This window comes from Monomorium pharaonis, chromosome 5 (genome assembly GCF_013373865.1).
Source record: "Monomorium pharaonis isolate MP-MQ-018 chromosome 5, ASM1337386v2, whole genome shotgun sequence".
In the NCBI taxonomy this organism is placed as follows: Eukaryota; Metazoa; Arthropoda; class Insecta; order Hymenoptera; family Formicidae; genus Monomorium; species Monomorium pharaonis.
In genome coordinates, this window is record NC_050471.1 from 11946359 (window position 1) to 11953511 (window position 7153).

Genomic DNA, 7153 nt, shown 5'->3' on the forward strand with positions numbered 1-7153 from the left:
GAGAATTTAGCGTTATGCGTCGCTTGTGCGTAGCCATTGTCGCTTGTTGTAACAATTCCCCCCGCGCGCCTAGCAATCTCAAGGTTCAAGCGCTGGGGAGGGGCAGCCGCCGCGGTCGGGCGCTCAGCGCGCTTGCATTTGCCGGTAGGCCGGGCTAATACAGAAAATTTTACAAGTCACTAACTTGTTAACTATTGCAAAAAGGGAAAAATGGTAAGGATCTTTCTGTTCAGTTTCATGCGCTCTACCTGCTCATAAAAATCCCATAAAAAAATACCAGACACCCTGTATAATTATAAATGTAAAGTAAATATATTACAAAAATACATAAAACTTTTATAGCAAGTAAAAAAAGAAGTCAGTTATGGCGATCACAAAAAAAAAAGAGAGAAAGAGAGAGAGAGACGGCGAAAAAAACAATTAAATTTTCTTGCAAATATAGATCAGGGCAAGGATAATCAGGGTAATCAAGATAATAAGGAGAATAAGGAGAATCAGACCAAAAAGAACGTAAATGTAAAAAAATCAAGATTAATTTTGAAAGGAAGCAAACTTGCAAGCAGAATACTTTACATTGAGCAGGCAGCAGGATCAGCCACGGTTCAAGTGCAAGCACAGCAAAATATAGAGCTAACATTTAAAAAATTTATATTTAAAAAATTACCCCTACAGCATGAAATATTGCTGCAACGTTGCAGAAATATTGCAATAGTGCATAATATAACCAATATTGCAGAAATATTGTAGCAATATTACAAATATAATATTCCCTAGCAAATGTTGCACAATATTGCAGCAATATTACAAATGTAATATTTCTTAGCAGATGTTGTGCAATATTGTAGCAATATTACAAATGTAATATTTCCTAACAGATATTGCACAATATTGTGGCAATATTATATTGCAACCGTGCAAAATTTATTTCCGTATAATCCGTATTTCTTAATCTAGAACTAACAATAAGTAATATTTTACATAGTTTTAAGGGACAAATAAAAAAATAGAGCAGGATATTTTTATTTTAAATTTTTATGTAAGATTAGAGCTAAAAGATACATAGATGTGCAACAAATTCTGTAATCACGACAGCGTTGCGTCCCATACTAGATTGAGTGAAGCAAGTCCAGAAGATGTTCACTCTGACTTATATATATAATACATTAATTAAACATGTGTGAACCATACATGCATGTGTAATTCTAGCGTATAAATTGATCAGGATGGGCATTTTCTGGACTTGCTTCATTTTAATGCTTACTTAAATCTAGAATGGAACGATATTCGATATCCGTTGGTGTATGTTAATTTAATTAATTAATAATTTTTTTAATTATTGTGCCGTAACGGTATGACAATAAATTCATTTTCCGTTTTTCGTATAATACACATCTTACATATTATTTGATTAATTTAACCACCTGCAACATTTCCTTCATATTGCGCATTAACGTTTCAGAAATATTACAGCAATCTTACAAGAAATATTGCAGCAATATTGCTGAAATATTACAGAAATCTTACGGGGAATATTGCAGAAATATTGCAGACATATTGCACAATATTGTTTTGGAGCGGACATAGGAATATTGCTGCAATATTGCAGCAATATTTTCTGCAATATTCCAATCTTGCAAAATAATATTTCTGCAACGTTGCAGCAATATTTCATGCTGTAGGGGTATACACATACAATATTGAGTAGCATGTAACAAACATGATATTTTATACACGATGTCATATACATATTTATAATCAAATATATATTTTATTTAAAAAATAAATAATATATTAAAAAAAGACAAAGTGCACATAACAATTCTATACATGTAAGCATATTCGGATGTATGCATATATGTATATGTATGTATGTATGCATGCGTAAACACACGCACACTTGATGTATACATCAATGCGCGCGTGTTTGAAATAAAAATTGTTTATTTCAAAAAAGAAAAGAAAGACAAATTAGTTTATCCTTAGATATATTATACGTTATGATTATTAGTAAATATATTTTAAAAATAATTTTTAAAAACATAAAAAACGATCAAAGGAAAATAAGAGAAAAACATTAAATAAACTTCACGTAATGTTGAACTAAATTATAGCTCTGCTTCAGATGTTAATCACAGTCTCAACGTCAATCACAACGTCTCCTATAGTTTTATAAAATCCGAAATTGTCAGGACATGATACCCAGATAGCCAAATAAAGGCAACGTGTTATTATTTTGCTGTCACTTATTCCCAATTAATTTTATCAAACTAAAGCCAAGGTGTTTCCTCAAACTGTCTGTTGTTCTGACATCATGTAAAATTCTACATTAGAATTCAACAAACTGACGGCAACATGCATGCACAATTGCTATCAATCCCCTACAGCATGAAATATTGCTGCAACGTTGCAGAAATATTATTTTGCAAGATTGGAATATTGCAGAAAATATTGCTGCAATATTACAGCAATATTCCTATGTCCGCTCCAAAACAATATTGTGCAATATGTCTGCAATATTTCTGCAATATTCCCCGTAAGATTTCTGTAATATTTCAGCAATATTGCTGCAATATTTCTTGTAAGATTGCTGTAATATTTCTGAAACGTTAATGCGCAATATGAAGGAAATGTTGCAGGTGGTTAAATTAATCAAATAATATGTAAGATGTGTATTATACGAAAAACGGAAAATGAATTTATTGTCATACCGTTACGGCACAATAATTAAAAAAATTATTAATTAAAAAAGTAATTAAATTAACATACACCAACGGATATCGAATATCGTTCTATTCTAGATTTAAGTAAGCATTAAAATGAAGCAAGTCCAGAAAATGCCCATCCTGATCAATTTATACGCTAGAATTACACATGCATGTATGGTTCACACATGTTTAATTAATGTATTATATATATAAGTCAGAGTGAACATCTTCTGGACTTGCTTCACTCAATCTAGTATGGGACGCAACGCTGTCGTGATTACAGAATTTGTTGCACATCTATGTATCTTTTAGCTCTAATCTTACATAAAAATTTAAAATAAAAATATCCTGCTCTATTTTTTTATTTGTCCCTTAAAACTATGTAAAATATTACTTATTGTTAGTTCTAGATTAAGAAATACGGATTATACGGAAATAAATTTTGCACGGTTGCAATATAATATTGCCACAATATTGTGCAATATCTGTTAGGAAATATTACATTTGTAATATTGCTACAATATTGCACAACATCTGCTAAGAAATATTACATTTGTAATATTGCTGCAATATTGTGCAACATTTGCTAGGGAATATTATATTTGTAATATTGCTACAATATTTCTGCAATATTGGTTATATTATGCACTATTGCAATATTTCTGCAACGTTGCAGCAATATTTCATGCTGTAGGGGATGTGACAAGTTTATTATTCTTCAATGCATGCACTTATCATTTTATAAACTCATGAAGGTTATTTGCTCTCCTGATGTTAACTTCGTTCCACGTTAAATTACAATGACAGCAAATTGTGGGCAACTTCACAACATACATGCAGTGCATTAATTTGCCCGATATGCTTAATCTCGCTTGGCTATCTGGGTAGTGACATGAGTGCAAGCGCTTCCATTTGAGTTCAGTTTTATGTAAAAAGAAAATAATAAATAATATTATATAACGCTCACTAATCCATATATAGAATATTAAATACGTATTTAAAATATTCGAGGATTGGTACGAATAAACTGTCATGCGCATGTACACATCTCGCTATTTTGCTGGTGCACGCGCAACGCCGCAACATGATGACGTGCGCGAGGTTAGTAGCAAGTCAGTTTTTAGTTTTATGCACAATTTGCATATTTTACATCATGAAGGGAAATACGGCTGTGCTTAATTTGAAGTTTAGTCTAACACTATGGGTTGTATAATCAGATAAGTCTCACAAAATTTTTATTTTTTTGTATGGAGTAAGTATTCTGAGATAAGATTAATACTTTGTGTTATGTTTTATTTTTAGTTATATTAAAAGCAAGAGAGAAAGAAACACTTTATTTGAGCGTAAAGTAGAAGAAAGAGTGGACGAGTAAGGAAAGAAAGATATAAAAGAGAGATTCTCACAGTTTGGAATTTACAGTGTGCCGAACAGAATATGTGGATCTTGAAGGTATCAAATAACATAATTTTACCAAAAAAGTTATAGGATGAAGTGAACAGTTTATTTTTTTGTGTGAAAAAGTATCTATTACAATCTAACTTGTTCCAAGAAAACCTTTGCAAAAGATTTAAAGAACAAGCAATTTGATGAGATTATCATATCATTATTATCATATTTATTATTCGAATTTTAAAGAGAAACAGTAAGAAATTTTATTAATACATTATTAAAAAATTGTTACACCAAAATTCTCTTTCTTGTAAGCTGGTGTATGCTATTGATAAAAAATTCACTGAAGTTCATCCCTGTTTAAGCTCAGCAAACCATTATATGTATAAAGAATTGGCAAAGCAATTCATATCAAAAGGATCAAAAGCAATTCATTATCCAAAGGTACTTCCTAGTTCTTCAAGTATGTCATTATCTTATGGCAGGCTAGGTAAGAGAATAATGACAAATGTTATAATTTTATTTTAATATTGTATTGTAACTGTGTGGCTCTTAAAGGTATTGTACAACCATCTTTTTTAGATTACTGAAATAAATAAAAAGCGTGAAATCTAATCTGAAACAATTACAACAAAGTATACAGACTAATATCACTCAACTAACCTACTGATGATGTGGTCACAGGTTGTAATATAGGAAATATGTTTATGAATGTCAAGGATCATCTGTATGTCTTAGTTATTTAGTAACTGTCATGCATTTTGTGCCAGCCAGATATACGCCTCAGAAATATACTGATAAAGCTCTTAGTTCCATTAAAAACTAAAAAGTATTTAAATACTCTGTTGTTCCCAAAATAATTTATTCTAATTAATACAATTCTCTTCATACATTCACAATGATCACATTCAGAATTTTTATTTATATTTTTGATTCTCTAACTTAATTGTTTGTAAATTGAGGCATATATAAGACGAAAGATTACAAACTAGGCATATATGAGACGAAAGACAAAATAAGATATTTTTATTTATAGAATAATTTAAGAATGACCAGTGAATGTGCGTATGATTATTCTGGAAATGTGCACAAAAGTGGAACTTGAGAGGGAACATTTGATTATTTCTATCTCTAATTTGCTCGATTTTATTCTAAAAACATATAATGGTTATAATTTATTCTTACCTGTTCTAATCCTTGTGAAAATTTCTTCAGCTTTTATAAAGTTATATTATCCTTCAGTTATTCTTTACGTTTTTTTAAATTTTAAGAAGAACAGTTGTTCGAATGATGTAAGAATAATTGGCAGAATCCTGTAATATAAAATTAGTTTTAATATCATATGTTTTTATAAATTATATTTATAAGTTTATAACTGCCTTTATATATTGCATGATTTACACATATGCTATGTGACTTTCACAACTAAGAAATGTATGTAGAACTAGCAGCCCAAACAATAAATTATCTTTAAATTTACTTAAGAAATACGTTATTTAAATATAAAAATATGCAGTTGTGCTTACCAAAACAGGGAACATATCGCTATGTATTTTGTCAATAATAGGTTTGACAATATATCTGTTAGTTTTAACTTTAACGATAAATTTATTGCTTTGCAAGATAGAGTGACACTTCCCAGACAGCACATGAACGTTCATTGAACGTCCACTGGACGTCCGAGCTTGGACATCGGGACATCTGTTGAGTAACCAAATAAGATTCGTCCAGTGGACGTCCTATGAACGCTCGTTGTTCACAACTTCAGACGTTCATTGGACATCCAAAACAGGACCTGAAATGGACCAGAAATGGATCTGAAAAGACATATTTTTCCTCAAATGGACATATTTTTTAATGCTCTAGTATTCGTAATTATTGCTAAAATAAATGTTTAAAAAATATAAAGGAGAAGATTATGAGCAATAATAAATTTGAAATACAGAATCAAATTATATATTTATTATATGAAACAAAATACAATATAATAAATCAATATTATAAATGATTGTAATTAAGAGATTTATGTATATATTATATATTATAATGTATATATATACATATTTATTTATTTATTAATGATACAGATCGATATTATAAATATATTTAAAGTTACATATAAATTATAGGCACCGATAAAATTTGAAAATATTACATATATAAATATATACATATATTTTGATGATACATACAAATCATTTAATAATTTCTATATATTTATAGAAATGATAAAAATTAAGGACGGACACAAACGACGCCAGCAAACACAGAATATTGCAGCAACATTGTGGCAATTTTGTAATATTGTTATAACATTGTTGCAATATTGCTTCTATGTTTACTAGGACTCATTGTATAAAGGTCCGGAAAATATCGTGTGTATTGAGATAGTAATTAAGACTGTTTTAATAATTAGAAATCGACAATACCCCAGATAGCCAAATGCAGCGAGTTTGCTGTCAAATCGCCAACAATCATTGAAGCAACTAATTTTGACAAACTTAGAACAAGGTGCGTCAGCATTATGTCTGTCGAACTGAACTCACGTGAATTCTAATTCTAACAACGGCAAATTGATTGCAACATGTCAGCATCAATTTGCTACTCGCAAAAAAGTGATTTGTGACAGCAACTTGACGACAACTCGTATTGTCAATTTGCCATCCGTGATTAACAGCGTCTTGACAGCAAATTGACGGCAACTTGTTATCATCGGTATGCCATCCGCAATCAACAGCATGTTAACAGCAACATGACGGCAACATATGTCAAATAATGAATGCTCATATGCTGACAATATACTCACATTTGGCATTGCCTAATAAAACTTCTGCGGTCACCCATCCAACTCTGAACCGCTGTCGACACTGCTTGACTTCGAAGATCGTACGCAACCTAGCACTTCGCGATGATCCATAAATATTTGATGCTCGTGAATACATATTTGTTCAATAGATAAGTTCAATAGATGTCAAAAACATGAAACGTATAGTTAAATATTTATAAATAAATATAAATTTACAGTTTTTTTACTGCTTTTTACATATGCAAAATAACAT

At 30.4% G+C, this 7153-nt stretch overlaps 1 long non-coding RNA gene across 4 annotated transcripts in view; it reads right to left on the bottom strand.

Annotated features, from left to right (window-relative positions):
• LOC118645883 overlaps positions 1-7153 on the bottom strand; it is a 32875-nt gene extending 25722 nt beyond the window's left edge. For 2 of the 4 annotated variants that reach the window (XR_004963527.1, XR_004963526.1), the window contains exons 1-3: positions 6901-7153; positions 5621-5889; positions 5280-5407 (exon numbers count right to left, since the gene is read on the bottom strand). This is a non-coding gene — a long non-coding RNA (uncharacterized LOC118645883). Of the gene's footprint in view, positions 1-4184; positions 4917-5279; positions 5408-5620; positions 5890-6900 lie in introns of those variants that run through there. The other 2 variants (XR_004963524.1, XR_004963525.1) reach the window with 2 other exon arrangements.